This window comes from Sphaeramia orbicularis, chromosome 6 (genome assembly GCF_902148855.1).
Source record: "Sphaeramia orbicularis chromosome 6, fSphaOr1.1, whole genome shotgun sequence".
NCBI classification, from domain to species: Eukaryota; Metazoa; Chordata; class Actinopteri; order Kurtiformes; family Apogonidae; genus Sphaeramia; species Sphaeramia orbicularis.
This window is the reverse complement of record NC_043962.1, coordinates 24,436,637-24,460,433: the sequence shown is the minus strand read 5'-3', so window position 1 is coordinate 24,460,433 and position 23,797 is coordinate 24,436,637. Positions and strand designations below refer to the sequence as shown.

Here is a 23,797-nt window from a genome sequence, read left to right as displayed (position 1 = left end):
AGAATCCACAAATGATCACACAGCAGCAAACTCCACATTATAGCCCTGGAAAATTCTGTGAACATACAATATACATCTTAAAAGTGTAATTCCCATTCAATGTATGAATTATTTATATTCTTTATTAGATTTTATTACCATGTATTAAAATGAATAGTGCTAATTCTATAAGCCAAATGTAATGCAATGAGGTAAATTATATCATAGATCATATACCTCAAGAAGTTACATGCCCAATTTCCAAAAGTTGCTGGAGGCTATGGATACACCTATAGAACTGGTGTTATATTCATTCATACATTCATACAAAATAAGGTGCGGTGTGTTACTGAAGGGTCCGATCAAGTGGTAACACATGGACACATTTCGTGTTCAACAGTCTCTGTCATGTAAGCAGAGTAACTTATATGCATGCATTATACATATTTGAGAAGGTATTTATAAGCACTTTAACATTATATGTAACAAAATTTGGGGACATAAAATTTTTAGGTGAAAAATGTCAAATTACTGCTCAGTAACATGTGGACTTGAAACGGACATCACTTTTTAAGCTTTACGCAAACATTCAAAACAGGCGGTTTTCGACAGAAATTGATATGAAGTAGGACAAAGCCTTTTAGATATTATAAATAGATATAATAAATTTGAGGGTAAAATATTGAAATGTCTCTGTTTTATTGACATGAGAATGTGGTGACATGTGGATAGGCTGCCATAGTAACGCATAAGCGAGTCTTTACCATTGTATGCATCACCCACAACATATCAAAAGATCATTACTTTCTGAAAGTTTCACTCAAATATCTGAATTATAAATAACTTGGAAAAATAAAAATTTGTATTTTTGTGGTAACATGTGGACAGGGCCTTTTGAGCAACTCACAAATGTTCAAACTCATAAATATCAATAATATTCACAAATATTAAAATTCGAGCTATGGCTATGGTGTAAAAAGTACACTTGATAAAATCGGTTGTAACTTCTTTTTTTTACAAGTGGGTTTTTAAAAAGGATAACAGTTCCATGAAATAGAGCCAACTTGATAAATGATGTGTGCAAATGTACTTTTTCATGTTGATGTTCACTTTCACATGATCGGACCCTGAAGTGGTTAGTAGAGCTTCAAACTTCAATTGCATGTGAAAGCGAAATGCATTTCTTTATACACACTTGCTCACATATGGGAAACATAGGCATACTCGGCTATGGAAAAGAGTTGGCCAGTACCAGCTAGTGTTAATAGTAGTTCTATTTAATAAAGGAGAGCATTGTGAATCATTGCAGTTAAGCTGAATTCCATTTGATATCTCTAAGTCAATATGCAGAGAAAATCTCATCAGTCTTTTGATAAATGACAGAAGGCCTAGCTCTGTCCTCAGGAGGCTGATGAGCGTTATCTTTATTTATTTTGAGATTTATAATACTAAGCAATTTTTCCTTCATGGACATGTACTGTATGCAGAATTAATTCAAAGATGTGTTCCTTCTGTCTTTTGACCATATCATATATCAGTGTGTTAAGGTGAGGGTGCAGGGTAGATATACAACCTCTAATAAGGAATAGTTGGCACAGTAGAGTAAATGCAAATCAAAAAGATATCATAGATTGACTTGTATTTCATTGTAGACAGTATGAACACAACACATTGCATCTTTTATCCATTCGACTTCCTGTCATTTCCATGTAATATTCATCCAACCTCAAAGCCTCCACAGTGCAGAATATGGCAAAAAGATTCAAGGAATCTCAATGTATTTCTGTTTGCAAAGGGGAGGGGTTCAAGTCTAAAATGATCGCTGTGATCTCTGATCCTCGGTCGACATCCCATCCAGAATATTCATATATAGCTGATAAAACCTCATGGGTCAGGGTTACCGCCGCAACCTTTGTCATACATAATTAGATCCCAAAGGCCAGTTGAAGCTTTACTTAGCCAAAAGAAAGCCTTATTTTAACTGTGTCTGGTAGCGCCTCTGACCAATCACTTTCCTCAAGCCTTTTTTTGGAAGAGAAGGACACTGTGTACTCCAAAGATAAAAAGGACCATCCAGACTGTTAGAAGCAACAAGTCCAGGAGTCAGAGTCTGTCATGATCTGGAGTTGTAACAAGTCTCTGCGCTGAAGGTCATTTTCACTTAAACATTGAAAAGCACATTAAGAATTTGAAGCAACATATTCTGCCCTCAAGTTGATAACTTTTCTAGGGATGCCCATGCATATTTGAACAAGAAAATGAAAAACCACATTCACAGTGACTGAGGAAGAACAGGGTGCAGGTGCTGACTTGTTTCATAAACCACAACGAAAACCCCATACTGTTCCACATCGGCTGGACTTGTTTGCAGGACGAATGAGACGAGTGAAAATATAAAGGTTTTTTTGTGTGTTTTTTTTATTATTGTGTTTGTATTTATGTTTGCTTTTTAATGTGGACCATGAGTCTGAAATAAAGCTTATCTATCTATCTATCTATCTATCTATCTATCTATCTATCTATCTATCTATCTATCTATCTATCTATCTATCTATTGTAAAAATTCACCTCTTTCAATTGTGAAAAGAAATGGTATCATTAGAAAGTAGTAAATGGGGCAAAAATGTGACATCTATTTGTTCTAAAGTATGTTATTTAATAAAATATAACAAGAAAAGAGAAGATTTATTTTAAGTAGAGCTGTTTTTTGTTTTTTTTTTTCAAACAGAGAACTATGGAATGTGTATATATTCAATTTCATGTTTTACCATTGTTGATTTTTCAGACATGACATATAAATGTGCTTAGTTGTTTTTTTTTCTGTTTTACTCTTGTATTTTCCCAAATGAAAAAAATACAGTTTTATATATATATATATGAAGATTGAAATATAAACAAACCCTGAGGCTGATTGAATTTGTTGAAATGTAATGAAAAGAAACAGTTATTAGAGTTAGTATATATAGTGCAGGTCCATTCATAAGGCCAATTAAAGGTTCAATGTGTAAAAAAAATAAATACAAAATTAGTAAATGTTTTATAGTCCAAATTTCACTTTCACTGTCATGTTTAAAGTAACCAATTGGGTCAAATATCACAATATATGAAACTTAGTCAAAAATATTCACGTCTTTGAAGTGTGAAGAAAATTGTTAACATTATAAAGTAGTAAATGCTTTACTGTCCTAAGTTTTTCTTGAATGTGTTATAGCCTGAATCGGAGGAGGAATGGATGTGTAGTTACAAATGAAATGAAGCCGAACAGACAAAACATCAAATATGTTTTGGTCATATCGTCTTCAATAAAATACAAGTCAAAGCAAAATTTAATATCACTGCTCTTTTTTTATGTGTATTTTCCATAGTGTGTCAACCATTTCTTATTTGGGGTTATACTTAATCCTGTGGTGATGATGGATCTGAAAACTCCTGCTCAGTCTCTGTGTTTATTGGTGATGGAACAGGCACGTCTATGTGATGTCAACACTGTCCCATTTGTACTCATGCCGTTTCCGACGTACAATGCTATTACAATGTTAGCAAGTTCCATTCTGCTTTATTATTTATGATCACATACATATTGTGGATATAATAAAGCAGACAAGATATAACTTTTTCTCAGTCTGACATGAGTGACTGAATATCATTCCTTGAGTCAATAACAGTACAAATAAATGGTATCTATAGTATGTGGAACATTACTGGGTTACTACTTAGTTTGGTTTTAAAATAATCCCCCAGAAGTCTTCAAATATGTCAATAGATGTGAACCGTGACTTGCACATCCATCTTTGTGAGTCATAAAAAAGCACTGTCAAGATAATCTATAGAATGAAATATACTGAGTATAAACAAAGAAATTCCACAGAGCAGAAGAGCGAGAAAACAACAGTAGTGAGCAATAAAAAGTGTACTGTAGGTGAACTTAAGGAGTAGACGGGTGGAGTAGAAAGGTAGATGAATGTGGTGAGCAAGAGTCATTTAAGACGAGTAGAATAAAGCGATAACATGGTGATATGTTAAGCGTTATCAATACCACGGTAACCAGATGAATAGAGAAAAGATACTGATAATTACATACTTGGCAAATGAACTAATGCATGTAGCCTACTCAACAAAGGTACTTTTATTATTATCTTTCTCATACCGTAAGTATTTTACTAAAACATATATCTTTTTCCTTTCATATTTAGTAATATCTTCTTATGGGTTTATATTATGGCTGTCAAAATTAACGCACTGAACATCTCTGGCAATGCATTTCGGGCAGTTTGTTCAAGTACAGTTACCGTCACGCATGAACAAATGGGCAGTTGATCCAGTAGTGACAGGCAGCAGAACCAACCCAGCAAGATGGAAGACACTAAACAGCACGTTGGCCCTCTGGATGGAAATATGAGGACAAAAAAACCCAAGACGGAACAGTTTTTTCAAGCTGTTTTGTTGAAACTGTTGAAGGTGTTTAACAAACACATATATATTCCCTTCTTTCTTGAGTCTGTTTGCTCATGCAAAATGAAACGCGATTAATATAGATTAAAAATGAATGATATTAAACCATGATTAATCAAAATTAATCCACAGCACCCCTGTGTTTAATCTGATTAAAAATTTTAATTGTTTGACGGCACTAGTTTATATATTCTGTCACTGTGTTGCAATTTCATGGAAACATATAAAACACTCTTTAAAAATGTAACTATGATTGATACTGAGTTTGTTTCTTTCTTATACAGTAGCAGGAAATTCACAGTAAAATGTTACAGCTACAATGTCCATGTAATATAACAGCTGTGAGGTTGAAAAGAATAGTATGTTGGGACACAAATGAAGTTGCACCATTTGAACAAGTCTTACTCTTGATTTCATAAACACCCTGGAATGCCCTATACAAGTAGCAAACAACCTGCAAAAATAAAATAACACTAGTACAGCTACAGCAGGGGTTATATAAATTTCCCAAGAAAAACATTTATGTAACCAGACCATGTAACTTTATGTCTAGAGAACAGGTCCAAACCAAAGATTCTGACACTGTTGAGGAGACGAGCCCTGTAGTAAACCAGCACAGTTTGCTTATACACCTACTGTTTGACCTCTGGACCACGTGCTGTCCCTTTATCTGCCGTGGGGGTGTGTCAGACAGGATGGGGATGAGACAGGATAGGATGAAGAGGACGTGCAACCTAAATATGGCTCTTGCAGCCTAGGCCACAGGGAGACAGAGAAGGGGACCACAGACCTCGGCAGCGTACAATTATCCAAAACAAGAGAGTCAAGCCAACCTCCTCTCACTGAGACTCACGACAAGAGCATAACAGAGTAAAACCAGCACAATATTTTACTGTTCCTTTACCCCCTGGATCACATATACAGATCTGGGCAAGTATCCACAGACATAGACTATATGGACATAAAGCAGATGCAGATGTATATACATACACCCAGAGGAAATGAAATGCTATAGTTTGAATTGTGCCACACTGCAGAATAAAAATGCTCCAGGATAAAACATCAACTTCTCCTACTGTTCCAAATGGCACTGACTTTATGTAAACATCTATCAGCACAGCTAAACACATCACACAAATGTCTTATCATTAAAGCTCGCCTGAGGCAAATAGCTAAGCCCATGGCTAATACTTTGCTTAAACATCTGAGAATGCACCTTTAGTTGTGAAGCACATAGCACAGATGTAAGAGCTCTTCTGTCTTTGGGGTGAACGACTGGGAGTCAAAATGTGTGCAGTTGGCAGCCACTGGCATTCCTTAAGAGCGAGCAGACCAGAGAGAGAGAGAGAGAGGGAGAGAGGGGGAGAGAGAGAGAGAGAGAGAGAGTGAGAGAGAGTACCTGGATCTGCAGTGCACATGGATACTTGAGGGTCTACCCAAGAGGCCAAACAGTGCCACAGCTTATTCCAGCGGTGACATGTTGTTAGCATAGCTTCAGACTGGTTGTTTCATTTCTCCCCCTGAGGAGATCTAGCTAGATACATTCAGGATCGAGAAGCTGGAAGGACGCTCACCCTCTACAGGAGGCCCAGGAGGAGACAGATCAAAGACTCATCGGCATGCTCCGGTGTGTGCCGGCTCAACCCATGAACATGTTACAGATGAGTGGAGGCGCCAGAGACCCATCTGGGGTTATATAATGGCACAGAGTTCAAGACATAATATTGCAAACACACAAGAAGCAGCAGAGAATACTGAAAAGACTTGGCTTTGTGTGACACACCTCCCCTCTGGTCTTTTATAGGGTTTGCTTAATTGTTAATAGCAGCAGTTAGGGTGTAGCTGTTAATTGAATTAGTCAATAACAACAGCTCTTTGTGTAGATGAGTCGAACAACAACAAATAATTTTTTGCAAATTAGCTACAACGATTTGTCAGTCGTATTGTCAGTTTATTGATGTCAACATATTTTCTCCTCATGGAAAATATTAGGCTTGGGAGTGAGTTCAGCATCAAACATTACAAGAAATGAAAGCACAACACAAGACAACACACCATACTGTGCACAACACAACAAGTCATTAGGTCACTATTAAGCCAGGAACTACTCATAACAGTGTTTTTCAACCTTGGGGTCGGGACTCCATGTGGGGTTGCCTGGAATTCAAATGGGGTCGCCTGAAATTTTTAGTAATTGATTAAAAAAAAAAAAAAATTACTAATAAAAAATATATGGTGAGTTGAGAGAGACAATCACAATACATAAAAGACATGATAAACTCTGAAGCTGAAACTGAAGCACTGTGGTACTGTTTATTTTTCAAATGTTTATTATGATATTATAAATGATATTAAATCAGCCATAGTTTGCATGGTATAGCAAACTATTACATGATAAAAAAAAAACAAAACAAATTAATTTTAGCAAAAAAATGTCTCCATTTTGAATGTCTGGGGTTGCCAGAAATTTGTGATGTTAAAATGGGGTCATGAGCCAAAAAAGGTTGGGAACCACTGACTCACAGCAAACAAAAGATTCAGCTGTCAGTCACTGCGGGCATTTGACAGTGTCTTCAGGTGAAAAAACTGTAAGTGAGGAAAATAATTCCAAGAAGAACATAAGCAATAGGCCTGTTAGAATTTCATTCACGACTCATTGTGGCAAAAACTGCTTAAGCTGCACCAACGAAGTGTCATTTTAATTGTTTTGCAACTACAAACCACAGGGTGTAGTTCTGACCATTTAGTGTCTGTCTTCCCTTTGTTCAGGTTCATTACATTTTAAAACCAAAACAAACCTTTTACTAATCTCATTTTTACAAGTAATCTCTTTAACCTCTGTCCTCAGCTGTGTTGTTGGTTGAACAGTGTACAGTCACAGCATCAAAACACCTGAGGGGAAACACTGAAGAGGTTGAGAGGGACATGACATGTGAATGTTTAGTTTGACAAATCATGAGCCTTACATTGTTTGGACAGTACAGTAACCCTGTGGCTATCTGATGCTGTTTGCCCTCCTTTTGATTGAGTATCCACACATACACTCCAGGACACTTCCATAAAGTGCTGAGAATCTCATTTTACCTTGAAGCAATATGGAGTGAGCAGGTTGAAAACTTATGTGTAAGGATACCTCAGCATGCCCTAGCTTGGGGTTGATGGTATTTGTGATACCGTGTTATCTGAGGAGGTGAGTGACAGAAAAAAACTAAAGGAAAAGAGGATTTAGTGAAAGGGGGTCAAGGTTTTGTAACAGATATTATAAGTGGCGATAGGTAGTGGAGGCAAGTAAATATCATGGGGAAAAGCAAGTTTTATGAGTCTCACAATTGCCAAAATAAGTAATGAGTCACTTAAGAATAAAACATTTACTTCTAGAGTTGTGTTAAATCATCCCAAATGTTCAGAGATATGCAGGAAAAAACAAGATTCAATGATAAAATAACAGCTATAGTTTTGTAGGTCTGCTTTTCAGCAAGTCAGCTACTGTAGCACATAATAAAGTTAGTGGTGAGCTTGATAAATAAGTTTTTTTTTAAAATTAACTAATGTGGGCAAAGTTAAAAAATTAAATAATGTTGACATTGTCACTCCTGAACACTGTCAAAAGAACATCCCAGATTATATATGACTGTCATAATGTAAATGTTAGGGCTGCACGATTAATCAATTTTAAATCAAAATCAGATTATTTAATTAGGACGATGTTTAAAAAAAGGTAATTGTCAAATCAAATTTAATTTCTCGCGTGTCTCTGGACCGCGCACCTCTGGGCTACTGTAGTCTTCTCCTCCTCACTGTGAGCGGTCTCCACAGTCTTTGGTCTCCACACACCAGTACACAAATGGTGTTTGCTAAGGAGAGTGAGAAGTTTGTGGCTAAAAATAGCAAGAGCAAGTTGGTTGTGTGGAATTGGTATGGCTTCGAAGTTTCTGATGAAAACCAAACCTTTCCTCGCTGCAAACTCTGCCTGAAGGTGGTATCAGTCAAAGACAGCAGCACAACCAACTTATTTCAGACACCACACACCAGAGTGGGAGCAGTGTGTTGGATTGTGGGCTGCGCAGGAAAACAACATACAGACTTCTGTTGTATTTTGTAGTTTTACCCAGATATCGAAATTCGAGTTTTTAGAGGAAAAAAAATGGATTTTTTTTTTGGCCAAAGTGGTGCAGCCCTAGTAAACTCCAAGATCATGTTGATGCTTGTAAATATCATCATGATACGTGATAAACTTCTTGGATGTATTATTTCTATTTTATTGTTTTTTACTACTCATGGACCAGGAACCAAATATAGTAACTTCATAGACCTTGATTTTCTACATGACAATAAAAAATGTTGAAAATTTTACAAAAGTATAAAAGTTGTTATGTTCTGCAATAACACACTAAGGTTGAAATTTTGAATTTCAGAGTATTTCTATCAGTGCCCTATGAAGGGTTAAAGCAGCATATACTGATGTCGAGTTGGTAACTTTAGAGAAAAAAGTGTAAAGTCAATATTGCATGTGTAGGTAGTCATTATATTCCTTTTCAATTCTACTAAACTTTGAATCGTGGGCAACTTTCAGCTCACTATAGGCGGCTCTCATTGTTGTATTACTCACTGTGGTCATCTTGCAGTTCGTAAAATCAAAGCTGCATAAAGACTGTAATTTTGGAGACGTATAATTTACCTGTTTAAGTTTATAGCCAAGGGTTAACCCTTAGTGTTAAACTATGCATGAGTTAACTTTGTACTCTGAGTAATGGTTGGGGCGAAGGCGAGGGCAAAGATGGAGGGGTCAACACGGGGATACACAGTCCTTCATCAGGCTACAACAGTGTTTAAAACACAGGTCAGGTTTCCTTTTAAACACACATCATCAGACAGAGTATTGTAAACATAACCAAGACCTACATTTATTCTAACATATGGCTCAATAATAACGTTATAAAAGGTTTTTTGTGGGATGCAAACAAAAGAGATTCAAAATTTTCTGTAGATCTGAAATTCAAATTTGGCATTCAGTGAAAAATATTCCAAAAAGTGGTTATTTTGATGTGCTTAATCATACATACAGCTGTATTTCAGCACTTTTGCAGAACCTAACCAGAGCAGTGTTTTTCTTTGTCAGCTGAGTCTGTTTCCTGAGACTTGGGAAAGATCAGGCCCAACATGCATACTAAAACCTCTCAGGAAATTGACATATATATACCAGGCCTAAAGTTTCATCCATGTCCAGTATCAAATGTGAAACAAGTAAACTCAGCATTTCAATAAAACAGCAAAATAAAACAGTGAATATTGACCCATTTGTTGTCTTGAATTTCAAAGGGGAATATGATTAAATTATTTTCTCAAAGCAGACATAATAATGTTTTAATATTAACTGTGAAATCCTTTTAGTTAAACTTAGAAGCTCAAAGAACAAGACAAAGCTTTGAATATTTTGAGTAGAAGGAGTGTAAAATGAAATCCCTGATATGTTATGATGAAATAGATAGGATGCATTCATATTTTTTGGCATAAATGAAAAGACAGGGAATGTATAACTGATTGATTAGTCATGAATTATTTTGTTCTGCATGTGATCTGGGTCAGAGATCCACACCCACACACCAATTCTCTACAACAAACCACAGACCAGAGCGTCGGCCTGCATGTCCCATCACGAAACAGGGTCTTACCCCTCCGTTCTGCTGCACGCTTCGTGACCCCAGGCGTCACTTTTACCTGTCAGTCGTTCAACAGGCTCTCAAGAAGGGGAAGGTTTTGTGAAAAGGGAGAACAAACATTGTATCAAAACCAGCTCACCAAATCTTCTCACAGGTGTCGTTGAGCCCCTCACACTGACAGGTTAAACAGATGCCACTAAAAAGACCCTCTTTTGGATGGCAAACACTATAGGCCACAGATGAAAGGACGGACGCTTGGCTGATGCTGAAAACACAATGGATTATGGGCCAAAATGTGAGCAAATAGTGTTACAAAAGCCTAAAACTAGGTGCAAGTAGAGCAAATGAGTCAATAGGAAAAATGTTACAAACAGGATTTATATAAACTGGCACACTGACCTGTGGGGAAATACGGGTTCTAGATGTGGTAGTTTTTATGCTGAGGAGAGCTGACTTTTGGGAAAAGATGTCAGTCTATATTTTATAAGTACTAACAAAAAATTGTTTGGTAAAATCATTCTTTAAAATTTTAAAAGTAGCTGGGATAGGCTCCAAGCGACCCCCTTGACCTTAGTGAGGATAAAGCAGGTTCAGAAAATGAATGAATTCTTTCAAATTTAAACAACAATTAATATATTAATACCAATATCTAGGGACTGAAGTTGGTAAATGTGTTGTTCCTGTTTTTATCTTCATTTCCCATCATGCAATGTGGTACTTCACTTCCCGTCAACCGTCATGGGCAAAGCAATGTGATTGTCATGCTATTGTATTCCAAAATTACTAATATCTCCCAAAATGGGGTGGCCATGGCACAAAAGATAGAGCGTTTCGTCCAATAACCAAAGGGTTGGCGGTTTGAATCCTGCTCTGTCCTAGTCATGTGCCGTTGTGTCCTTGGGCAAGACATTTCACCCACCTTGCCTCCAGTGTCACACACTGGTGTATGAATGCATGTGAATATTCGGTGGTGGTAGGAGGGGCTGTTTGGCGCGAGCTGATAGCCACGCTTCTGTCAGTCTGCCCCAGGGCAGCTGTGGATACAAATGTAGTTTACCACCACCAGAGTGTGAATATGAGAGCGAATGAATAATGGATCAATAATGTAAAGTGCTTTGGGTGCCTTGAAAAGCACTACAGAAATCTAATCCATTATTATTAAAATACTGGACCTATCAACTTGTCGTATTTGCTAGTGTATTCCTTGACCAAACATACATAAAAAAGCAGCAATCAGCTCTTTACGGATTTTGTGTGAGGCCTGAGACACACACAGAAACACACACACAAACTTCCCTTTTATAATATAAAAAGTGTCAGTTTTATATTAACATAGATACACATAGGATTATAGTAGTTCTTTCTGGTGGTTTGAAGGAACAGAAGGCTGTAATATCAACCTGCCACAGAAATCACATTCACAAGTAACAAAATTTAATCTGTAAATAGGGTTCTTTAGAAATATTTATGATTTGCATAGTTCATTCGGCTGAATGCTCTTCCTGACACAACCTTCTCCATTTATCCGGGCTTGGGGCCAGTACCAGAAAACCAGAGCTAGAACTAGGACTAAGCCTAAAACTGGAACCAGTGAGGTTTCTTTAGAAATGTAATTACATTTCTACAAAATAAGTGAATGTCATTAATTCATGTAATTTCAAAGTGGCAAAAATGTTGATAATGAATGTGAAGGTAATTTATCTGCTGGTTCTGACAGGAGCATTATTATTATTATTATTATTTTTTTTTAGCTTAGATTAGGTTTAAGCGCTGACAGCACTCAGTTAAGTTAAAACCAAAACATTTAACCCAAAATTAACCTAAATGCATTTATTGCCTAAAGTCTAGTAGCAAACTGCTGGACGTTGTATGTTTGCTATTGACACCAATGGCCTCCAGCTGGTGGTGAAAACACAAAAAGAAGCTGTCTTTCGCTGACAAATTATGTTGAAATTATACAAACACATGGTTTGCAGAAGTGTTTGCAGCATTTTATTGCAGGGACTGAGTTGCATAGAAACAGTGTCAATGTTTTCAGAGCAAACAAAAGCTAAAAGAAGCTTTTATTGTTTTTATGTTTATTGTCCGTAAAAAATGACTTGTCTTCTAATCTTTGAAACATATTTGCTACTTCAGCCATAGATTTTACACCTGTAGTCATCTGAGCTCATATTACCACCGGTGATATTCTACTTTTCATTCCTTCCATCTTCACTCCCTGTTTTTCGATCAAACACATTTTCCATAGGCTGCAGTCACTCACCATTTCCTCCCTGAATCAGTCATCCACAAATCACACACTGTCTAAGGTTTGCCCCTTAGGACTATTACATGCTCATCTCATCTCAAAAGCAATAGTCTCATTCTTTGAATCATGCTTCCTAATTCTTCCCACGAGCCTCTTCATTACCCAAATACCTTTCGACCTACCCTGACTCTCCATTCACTCAGACTACAGTGATGTATGTACCATGTCGAAGTCTTGTTTTCCTGAGTTTGATGTACCCCCTCTTTGAAGTTACTATTTTTCCAGGTTCTAGGCAGTGATGGCTTCTAGCTAATGTGGACATGCTGCAGTTGGGATGGCATACTTTCCAGCAGAGCAGACTATTAGTGGCCATTTTTCTCATCATTTGTCTTCAGAATATGGCTTTTATCTTAGTTCCACCAGGCATGCCTTCCCACATGCGTTCTATATTTGTATGTCTGTGTGTGTGCACACGTGCAGCCATGTCATAAATTACACAGCACTGTCACAATGCTCCACAGCTTCGAAATGCAACTTATGTTCATCACTATTTTGTCACATACTATAGATATGCGCAATCAGTGAAAATAACCCTATCAGTTAAAGGAGTCTGTTTTCCTAAAATGGAAATGATTAAATAAAAAGATAAAGGGAAGGATGAAATGACAAGGAGCAATTTCAGATAATAGTAATGAGGTAATGGGAACTATCTGGACCTAAACAGTGTGTGCGAAGAAACTGTCAAAGTGTGAAGACCTCAGAGGAGGATTCATTTGCTGTTAAGAGATCCAGCTGAACAAAAGTGGGGAAAAGTCCCGGCTGAAACCTCCTGCACCTCGTACAACCTCCTATAACAAAAATTAGCATCTGAAAAAAGCTTACATTGTAAGTTGGCTGTGCATAAAGCAGTTAAATACTAACAATCGAGTTTTACTGCAGAGACCTAATAGCCTGGGTGGAATAATAAATCTGATGGATTTGGTGAGCGGAGAGAAGGATCTCACATTTGGGGCAGAGCATGGCTAAGCCTTAGGGAGAGCTAAGGAGCCAGGCGCAAAAGTGTCCTCACTGCCTCTGACGTTGTTTAACCTCTTTTGTGGCTTTGAAACCTCATGTCTTTGGCCTCCAGTCACTCTCTATTTATGCAAGAAAATAAAGAAGAGAACGCTGCCCCTCCTAAATCTGTAAACTGCAATTAAGCTAAATTCCAAGTTTATTTCCAAATGCCGTCCTTGCTCCAGACCATGTGAGAGACTTCAGTCTAAAATTATCACACTTTTGGTCAGGAGGCCAAGACGAACCCAGCATGAGCACTGTCTTCTCACAGGCCACAGCATCACAAAGATGCAGCTATTGTAATAATGATGTGAATGGCCATATTTCATAAATGTACCAATTACACTTTATTTTTGATGCATTTTACCAAGAGTGTGTGCTCATCTAACCAAGACAGTATACAATGTGAGTAAGAGACTGCATATTTCTTTAAAAAATGTGTAATGACAGCAGATTACAGCAGAGATGCTCTTTTAAAAGAAAGAGATAAGGTCAGAGACGATAAGAAATGATGAAAAGAAAGCTAGAGACAGGTTTAATGACCTCTCGTGGCATGAAATGAATGATGTTCATATGTATCAGGCCTTGTGCAATGAGACAGCTTAACTAAAGGGATCATGTCGGCTTAATTGTTTTATGTTAGGCCTTCTAACCAATGGTCTCATGTCTGGTGGCAAACAAAAAGCAGCCCACGCACCCCAGCATAACTCTCGCTCTGTCTCTCTCTCCCTCTCTCTCTCCCCGTCTGTCTCTCCATCATGTGTTTACACGTCGCTAGAGTAAGTGACAGGGCTGTAATCGGAAGTCTACAACCGTGTCATTTGGAAGACTGTTGTCTTTTCCTGGGAGCGTGGTGGTCAGCAGAGAAAAACAAGATTTACATCTCACAGGGAGGAGCAAAGTGTCAACCATGCATTATCCCCTATTGGCTGTGGTCAGCTATGGGCGTTAACGGTCCAGAGAGGTAGACAAAAAGAGGCAGACAAATTTTTGCACATGGGAGAATTTTTTTTATATCAAACATGGCGGAAATTTCAGAAAAAACAGAATAAAAAACAGATGCCCTACTGGCAGGACAGGTCACACTGTTCCCCTTTGGTTGTTGGTCACAGTGTATATTTTATATTCAGGTCTTTGGTTGAGATCGACTCAAAAGATTAAAGCAGGTGTGTGCTGTCAGCTGGTATGTCAGTGGATCTTTGTATGGAAGGAAATGCCACCCGTAAACAGAAAGCAGCAGATTAGAATAAATACTGTTCATAAAACGTCAGTCTGCGGTCTTGGAAAAGTAATCAGGCAGTTTCTGAGGTTATTTTGTAAACTCTATATTTTTGTTTTCCTTCATGATTGCCTTTGATATCGAAGCAGTTTTCCACTTTCAATTGCAAATAAAAACAACAATGGCCAGATAATTGAAACTTCCTGTATAGCTCTTTTATTACAGTTGTATTTATTTATTCACAATGTTTACTGTTTATTCTCTCTAAAACTATGAGAGGTTTACCACAACAGGCCCTGTTTCACCTCATGGAAAGAAATAAACAAAGAAGTATGGCGTGAGCTATACTTCTTGTTGCGTTCACCTAAACAACTTGGTTAAAACACAGGTTTACAGGGTTTAGTTCAATGATACACCTTTATATCTGTTTTTGTGCAGAAATATGCAATACACAGTTTAAGTCTTTCTTCAACATATTTATTAAAGAAAAATAGGCCTAAAAGAAGTGAAAGGAAATGAATGTGTTGACATGAAAGTGGAAACGCCCACGGTATGAAGACAAAAACTAAATCATACACTTGGAGATACATTATACAGAAAGTAATGTATAACTATACTTCATAAATGTAGTATACAGTGTTGTTTTGCACGTTTCCCCCACTTTAACAGTAAGGTGGAAATATCTGGTCTGATGTGTGAGTTATAGTACTTCCATTGCCATTTATCAAAAAAATTATGAGTTTTTAACCACTTATCCTCTCAATATATTTAAATAATTCAAGTAAAATACAGTTTTCAACTCATCAACAGCCTCAGATGCATCTTTTTTGGAAATTCAGAAGCTGGAAACACTATCATTTTGCTCAACACTGATTCACCAGAAAAAAAAGTGTTTTTTGACAAATGATAGTGGTTGTACATGCTTATTTTCATGCACAGTTAATGATATATTTAGCAGAAAAGTCACTTTTTCTTTAGTTTTATCTGTTTTGATAAAATAATCTAATAAAAATTAGTATAAGCTTTTATGAAATATAGGAAAAGACCCCTTTTTTACTGAAAAAATACAAAATGCGGCGGGTAACATTCTAATAAATTATGAAAAATCCCTTATGAAAGGTTAAATGTAGAGTGAAATTCCTTTGGAAGTGATCACAAAAATAGTTGTAAATTTTAAGGGTTAAAAACTGCACAGCTGTGTTTTGTTGGAACACTAGTCTTGTTCCTGTTGTGCATTAAGAACACTTGTGTAGTGGTGATAGAGGGATAGAACAATAAAAAGTTTAATAGTATTTGCAGAACTTTTGTTGACTTGATTTACATATATATTGGGATTCCTGCGTATGCTCCTTGCATGCCATCCTGCAAAGATATTTACCGTGAAAAATTTTCTACATGCACCACGGAAACATTCAGATGGACAATGTTGCTTTTGACCAAAGAGCACTAAGGGTCACATGGCCCTGCTTTATTTTCAGATGGATCCATTCAGGCAGACAACCTTAATCCTACACACTTTCAAAGCCCCACCAAGGCACATGTGGCTTCAACCTGAACAGAGTTAGGGAGAATAAAAGAAGAAGACCTGAAAAAAGAGAACATCAAAAGCAGACAAAAATGCAAGACAGAACACTTAAATACACAACCACGAACACACACCTACTGTGTATTTTATCTCAGACATGAACAAAGTTAAGTCCACTGCCAATGTCTTATACACAGAAGCATGAAGTCAGCCCTATCCATTTTCAGCTGTGTCCTGTCAGTCCATACTCAGGGCAGGGCGCAACGCAACAAAAAATACTTCAACCCAGTTCATCCTGTTTCACTTTAGATAAGAGTAAAAGCTAAATACAGAAATAAACATCAAAAAGTAGTTAAGCTTATGCATATGGTATAGACACAGTAGATTACAAACACAGACTTATCGCAGAATATCAGACTGCACACAAACACCGATCAAACGTTAGTATCGAACATCAGATGTAAATCACATAAATACATCAGAGGAATAAATCATTCAATGTAACCAAAAGAATTCCAGTCTGTGAAGTGCACTGAAATACATTCTCAGAAATATCACCCAAACACTCACACTTGGTGAGACATTAGAAATGGTTTTATATGTCTGAGGGAGAACATCTGTGCCACATATTGTATCACATACCAAAGGTTCCATACGAATTATAACCTTCACCGTGGAAGGTAAAACAGCGCACACTGACCAGACAGCAATTGTAAATGTAACCATGGTACACACACACCCTTTTATTTGTGTTTTTTTCCTACATATACGCTGTGTGAACTGGATATCACACTTGTGCACACTGGTGTTTCGGAGAGTGTGCCTGGGTATGTGCACAGTTGAGCATTTGCAACTGATGCCCATTAACCCCCGTTCTCTGAGACCACCCCAGCATTGCTAGAGTGTGAAAGTAAACATTTCTAAATGAATTCAGCAGGGGAAAGCCCTACCGGAGCATGGCTACATTGTGAAGGCCAAATAGTGCTATACTCAATCTAAACAGTTGATGTGAGAGCCACGGGGAATCTCAGAGTTCATGGTTCAGCAATGTGAAGTAGAAGCAAGGCAAAAAAAAAAAAAAAAACAAAAGGAAAAAAAAAACTACAGCTGCACATGTGAATCGTGATGCTATGCAGAGCAGACTTCCATTTCATCCAGAATAGTCTAATTGCTCTAAGAGTCTGTCTTTAGCTGGACAATATTTGTAAGATCACTGAACATGTTTTGTGATCACAACAGGATAATGTAACAATAGACCTTTTTCACGGCTGATGCTCTGACATGTCACAGTGGGAGATGTACATGTGTTAAAAATAACATTAATAAGGCCAGCGCTTTATTTTGGTGCGTCACAGCTCTGGAAAAGTGCACGCTGCGTCACTGACATGATTCACTGTGACACTTCAAAAGGGAACACTATCATTTATGTTACTAATCTCACCAATGCTTCTCCTGCTGTGACTCAAACGTCTACTGTGGAAAATGTCCAGTGGTGGACTTGTTAAGTGGGTGGAGCAGCTGTTGGACATAATCAATATTGCCATTTAAAATGTTTTCTTTTAATAATATCTACAATATAACAGGCCTACAGTATGTCTTGTTCACAACTTTTAATCATTTCAACGCCGTGTCTGCAGAAATGATGTTGCGCTGCATCCAGTTTGCGTGGCAAGATTCTTCTAAATCCCACAGTTTGCATGTGTTACCCTTCGAAATTAAACGTAGTTACATTTAAATCCCCCTAAGACACACACACAGCTTTTTTACATTTTCTGTTAGTGTACTGAATGCATAAATGGATTACCACACTATATTAGTATGCTTTAGATGTGTCTGAATAATTGTCAGCCCATATGAGAGCCAGCCTTCCAATATCGATGCTAAGCTAAGCTAATCACCTTTGGCTCTGTCGCCACACATAATGCACACAAATGACAGCGATTTAGGTCACTTGGAAAAACTCAGAATGAAAACAATAAAGCATATTTTCGGAATTGTTTCTAATTGTAAATAGAGGTTATTCCCTTAAGGAGGAGTATTTAAAAGCATGCTTAAGGATGGAGTGGCATGTTGGTAATGATTAAATAAGGAAAATATTTACTCAGTTGCTGGCATAATTTAGAATGTGAATCAGAGGCATTAAAAGATAACAGCTTAGTTTTTAACCTATGGAATCCACCCCTTTGCCACAATATTATACTGTAAACAATTAAGTAGTTGCTAAAAGCCTTTTTCACATTAGTGTAACAATATAATAAGTGGCTATGGAAAATGTTTCAGGACTCTGACTCATTACTTTAAAGTGATTCATTAAAAAATACCAGCCTTGCTTTGTACTGTCCCATCTCGTCTGACAAGGCATACTGTTTCCTTATGTGTGATCAGCATTTCTATTTAGGCTCCAACTGTCATTACAAAAGGAAAACAGCTGTACAAAGATAGAATTGCAAAAGCAGGATTGGGATTAAAGTATTGATTGAACAAATAAACCAGTAAAGTCGGCAGATGAAAGAAATCTGTTTTGTCACTTCCTCACTGGGTAAATAAACAACCGCACCAGATGGGCCAGTGTCTAATTCACCCTGCCAGTTATTCGTCCCACCCTCCCTCTGTTCTCTCATCCAGAGCAGAGAGCTGAACCTGCACAATATGCGTCTTTTCTGCTCAAATACAAATACCCGTGTCCACTTGTCATCATGAGCAACGGTGAATCACACACAACATTTATACAAAACCCATTTTAAGTGGCACAAACTACCACAAGTTTTGCAGAATTTCCCAACATCTTTATCACACTATTAGCAAAAGTCTCACCCATGCAAGTCCAGATATGTTTGACTCATGAGGAATGGTTAATGTTAACCTTCAAATCAACCACCATTGACTCAAGCGCTGTCTGGGGATTTGCAGGATTTTAATGGCCTACACATTTTCCATCAGTCTGCTCTGGCCTTGACCTCTTTGCTGCATTACCACCCCATGTGGAGCAATAGAATCACATGCACGAACCACTGATGTTATTCACAACTTTTTCCAATATTCTCTCCCTGAACCTTTGCACAAATGTTTAATTAGACCATTAATTCAGAAAGTCTGATGCCTCTGGCTTCAGTGCATATTCAGGCCACTGTTTTTGCTTATTGTGTGGAACAAAAACAGATATCTGAAGAGTTCAGGAGGGAATTTGCAAAGGTTTGCTGACTTTTGTGTTATTTTGTAGCTCCTTTAACCCATAAAGACCTAGAACTATTTTTGTGGTAACTTCCAAATAAATTTTTCTCTACATTTAACTTTTACTAGGTGATTTAACACCATTTATTGTAATGTCATCATCTGTATTTAGCATTTTTCAGTGAAAATATTTTTCTATATTTAATTTATTCTGTAAATCTTCATAAAAACTCAGAATATATTCAAGCTTTCAAAAACAGAGAAAACTGAAAAGACTGACTTTTTCAGCAAAATGTATCATTTACTTAACCTTAAAAAGTTTCTACAACCACACCCATTTGTCAAAACACATGAATTTATTGATGAATCATTGCTGCAGAAAATTCCCACATTCACCACAAAGCCCCTGAACATCCAAATAAGACTGCAAACTGCATTTTACCTAAATTATTTCAATGTATGGATAAGATTTGTTGAGCAAAAGTTATCAAACATTTCAGATGAGTAGATGCAGAGTAGGTATTGGAGGGTTAACTGTTCATGACACATACACACCAGATGAAACAGGCCTCGCTGCACATTGGGGTTATGACTGCATTGCACTAGATGTCATGTCTCGTAGTGCAGATAACACAAACCATCAAAATACTCTAATCCACAAACCCAGACTCCAGCCCACTGGCTATGCTTTGGTTAACATCCCTATCACGCTTGAGCCTCTGGCCCTGCTGTTGTCCAGACACAAACATACAACCCACACAGCCAGAATCATAAGCACAGACTGCAGCACCGCTCCAGCCAGACGCACACCACAACAGAAATACTGATGTCGCTTGTTCATCACTGGTCAGTCCCCCAGTGTCGCTGTCCATCTATCTCTGTTAGAACTATTCCAAAGACATACGTAAACAGACAGTAACTAAACAGGTGTTTCTTTCTGTAAACTCAGCTGAGCTTCCCATATGAGCCAGCACGAAAAAGGCCAAGATCTTGTGTCTGTCAGACAAATAGCAAAACAGATGAATCTCTGAAGACACACGAGGATGAAAAGTTATTTCCTGAACAAAATACACACACACATACACTAAAAACATTACAGTTGTCCATTGCCAAAGAAAACGTCTGTTACCATAAATATGTAGCCATTAAGTATAAACATGCTGACCAAAAAGTGGGTCGGAAAGACGACTTTTTTATGAATGAGCAACAGCTTGGCTGGACTACATAATTACTGAACACACAGGACATTATCTGCCATCCTCTCCAACACTCTGACTCACAGCAGGGAAGGAAAATAGCAAAGTAGTGAAAAAGTTGAACCAAGATTGCTATAATTGTACAGACAGGCTCACTGAGAGACAGGAAGAGAGAGATACCCTTATAGTATCCATACACACAACCACTACACATTCAATATTCCTGCTATTAAACAGATGTGCATGCAGTCAACTATCAGATGTGGTTTTAGGAAGTCATTTTCCTCTTATGCAGCCTGTCAGGCATGTGATCCTAGGTTTGAATGCTCTCCAAAACCTGCATGGAGTCCATCTGACAGCTCCATGAAAACAAAGGACTTTTCAGAGCAAGATGGAGGAGAGTCAATTCTGATTGGCAAGACGCCTAGGCCATATTCATCATGCTATCTGCTGAGAGAGCTGAAGGGCCTTTAATTCACTTGAAAAATGTTTTTGCCGGTTGTTTGAAAGTCACGTTCTGCTGGACAACCATCTTGCCGATTTCAGCACTAACATCCTTCCCAAACCGCACTGATTCTTATTTGAATATCTACAGGGAAGTCAATAATCATTCCAAGACAGATAATCTCTGGCACATACGTAATCTAGGCAGGCGTTGCATGCCTCATTGATTCCTCCACTTTGCTCTCGCTCTCACTCAGAAGTCGTGTTTTCATCTCTTGCTCTTGATTCTCGTCCCGTGTGACCTTCATCCCCACTGCTCCCTTTTTTTCCCACCGCTTCATCAGCTGCGTTGATTAGCCGTTCCACAACAGGGCTGTTAGAGAGTCTAGACTACTGTAGACTGGGAGTGCGTACACACCCACAACCACACTCACACAACTGTGTAATCTCCGAGTGTGTTATGCACTGAGCGGCTATACTGAGTGAGTTTTGTGTGAGTGGCTGTGGGATTCCACCGCTGTGTGTCATTACAGGAATGCTAATAACAGTCTGCACACCCTCTATAAGCATTTGTATACATACGCGTGCATGTACATACACCTCAAACCACAAGCACACATTTATGTTTGAGGTCATTCTTCTCATTAGGGATGCACACGAGGGGAGCGCTTTTGCCTCCATGATCTCATACTGATATGCAGACGAACTATATTTCTATACTTGTTAGGACTGCCATACTTCTTGTTGGCAAAACTCACTTCTTGGCACAGAACTTTAATCCTATAAAATACATATCAGAGCCAAATCTTAACCTCAAACCTGAAGTCTTAACCCTTAAAGCCGCCCTTTGAAGTGCTCAATTCCAAAAAAATGCCTAACATTTTAATTTGTCTTTATAGAAGCGGTTCAGTTAGATTTCTTTCCCACAAACACACACTTCAAATTATTGAATCTAATATGACCCTGAGGACCCCGAACCACTATTACTCAGGCACAACGATGTTATCTGAAATCCATAAAGTGTTCCTTGTTAGCACCCAATCAACTCCTCATTTATGGACCCAGGGAAAAGAAAAACACCCCTCTGGGCTTTGACCAGACGAATGGTGAATGCAGACCTTTAGAGAGCTTAATTTATTACTCTTAGGGCTAAGTGGAGGGCTAAGCAAAGGGCACGATGTGACTGGAGGTGTGAGAAGCAAAACTGAGACAAAGTGAGTCACATACTGAAATGTGGGGTTTGCGTGTTGTGGCATACAGGTACTATCAAAAACAAACACACACATAGACTACACATGTAATCATGTGCACTCACAAACCATGAGGAACAGTCCCCTCTTTATCCCTGTCTTTGGCAACAGTCACTTCCTCAGGATACGGACCAGTTTTGTTTAACTTCAAACATTGCCTCTCCCTGGTTCCTGCCCTGTCCTGTCCCCCCCTTTCTATCCCTCTGTCTCACTCGCTGTCTGTCTCTTTCCATCTCCTACTGTCCCTATTATTTGCTCTGTCTTCTGCAGTTTCCTTTTTCCAACAACAAAAAATCCCACAAGCTAAAGTTGGGAGGACGAAAAAGCAAAACAGAGACAACAGGAGGAATCTGCAGAGTTTTCTAATCTGCAGTAAAACGGTTGGAGCTACCGTTCTGTAGTGCTGACTTCCTCCCAGTCAAACCAGCACCAACCATAACTTATATCCTTACCCCGATACTAACCACAGGCTCAACCCCAAATTACCATCTGCCAAGCATGACAATCTTGCAAGCCCACCCACAACTCCAGCAATGCCGCTACCTCAAAGCAGGACAAACACCGACAACTACCACCTCTGCTTCACACAGCACACTGTAATCAAATAGGACTCCAAAACTAAAGCAATTACTGTGTGTGCTTCTTTGTGCATTCACATAAGGATGAGCGTGATGGTGCATTTCCAGGTGTGTGTGCTCATTTAAATGAAAATAGCTGATGAGCAGATGTTTGTATGTGCGAGCCAGAGATAGGTAGGACACGCCGCTTGCTGGCGCATTGCGTATCCTATCAACCTGTGCCAAAATGGAGTCCTCTCCGGCAGCACCTGATAACATCTCAGCCTCTGGTAATATTATCAAAAACACTCAGGTGTTGTGGCAGAAGCTGTGTGATGTTATCTTACAAGTTTTCCCAAATTTGTTTTGAAGTGGTTACAGGTAGCATAAAAAATCAAAGAAGAGGAACTGAGCTGGAAAGCATGGCCGGAAAACAATTAAACTATGATTTAATCGCACAACTTGTGTCATGTCTCCGATGAATCAGAGCACAGTTACAAACTTTCTCCATAGTGCTTTGCCACTGCGCATTCTGCCAGGCTCTAATTTGAGATGATTTAAAAGCTGTTTAATGGAATCAGTCTGTCTGAGCATCTTCCTAACATGTAATCACAGCAGGTCACAGCATATTGTATGTGACTGGATTAATCTATTATAGTGTCATAATTGTTATTAGGGATGCTGTCATTACCATCAATGTCTCGCATGCCAAGGACAACAGCTTGGCAGCAGATTGGCTGTCAGATTTGTTCCTGGCACAGAGACTAGGAAGCATTTCAGCTTTATTTTCTTTTTCTGTGCCTCCAGCTGTACACGTCCTGATTAATTAAAGCAGGTAAGACGCTCACTGAGTTTAGTGTTTGTTCTTTGAGTAATCGACATACAAAGGTAAAGCATCCTGCAGGACTGAACTTTACACCAAACACAGACCACTTCAGGTTGCTAGGATCACAAGTTGAGACACAGAAAGTATGAACCTGGAATAAAGTAAATGGGTAATTGGTTATAGACAGGCTGCTGTAAGTGCTGTCGCTGGATTT

At 38.3% G+C, this 23,797-nt stretch overlaps 1 protein-coding gene across 4 annotated transcripts in view; it reads right to left on the bottom strand.

The window, feature by feature from the left end:
• znf469 (zinc finger protein 469) overlaps positions 1–23,797 on the bottom strand; it is a 227,596-nt gene that overhangs the window by 78,650 nt on the left and 125,149 nt on the right. The gene's annotated exons all lie outside the window — the stretch shown is intronic.